Here is a 528-nt window from a genome sequence, read left to right as displayed (position 1 = left end):
TGGCCAATAGGGGCTGTAGGGTCCAGGAGTGGCAGCCTCTATTACCAAAGAGGGTATGGTGACTTGTTCTTGTTAGGGTCCGTGACTCTGTGGGTCTCTTCTGAAGAACAAATGCAAGAGTACGGAGATGCAAAAATCAAACAGAGTTTTACTAAACCAGCTAGCTAGGGCCGACCATCCTTCCAAGTCACGCAGGTCTGGTCAGAGCAATCGACCCTGAGACAATTTTAGGTAAAGATTATATAGGCTTCCACAACCGTTACACAAAAGCCCGCGTTTATACAGCCAATAGTTTCAAAGCAAGCATTTCACAAACCAATAACTTTAAAACAAGAAAAAATGTTATAGCTCCCTTCAGGTGTCTCAATTGGGAAGAGATGCTTGGTATGTGCCTCGGACAACTCTTTCTTGTTATCTTGTGTAAGCAGACATGACATGACACAGAACAGGTCAGGCTCTGGGGGTTATAGCACTTTGCCTCTATCTTTGGATGCGTGTCTCTAGTTGAGTTAATTGGTTACAAGCAGT

Source organism: Nannospalax galili, unplaced genomic scaffold (assembly GCF_000622305.1).
Source record: "Nannospalax galili isolate Female #2095 unplaced genomic scaffold, S.galili_v1.0 scaffold542, whole genome shotgun sequence".
In the NCBI taxonomy this organism is placed as follows: Eukaryota; Metazoa; Chordata; class Mammalia; order Rodentia; family Spalacidae; genus Nannospalax; species Nannospalax galili.
Note: the sequence above shows the minus strand (reverse complement) of the source record.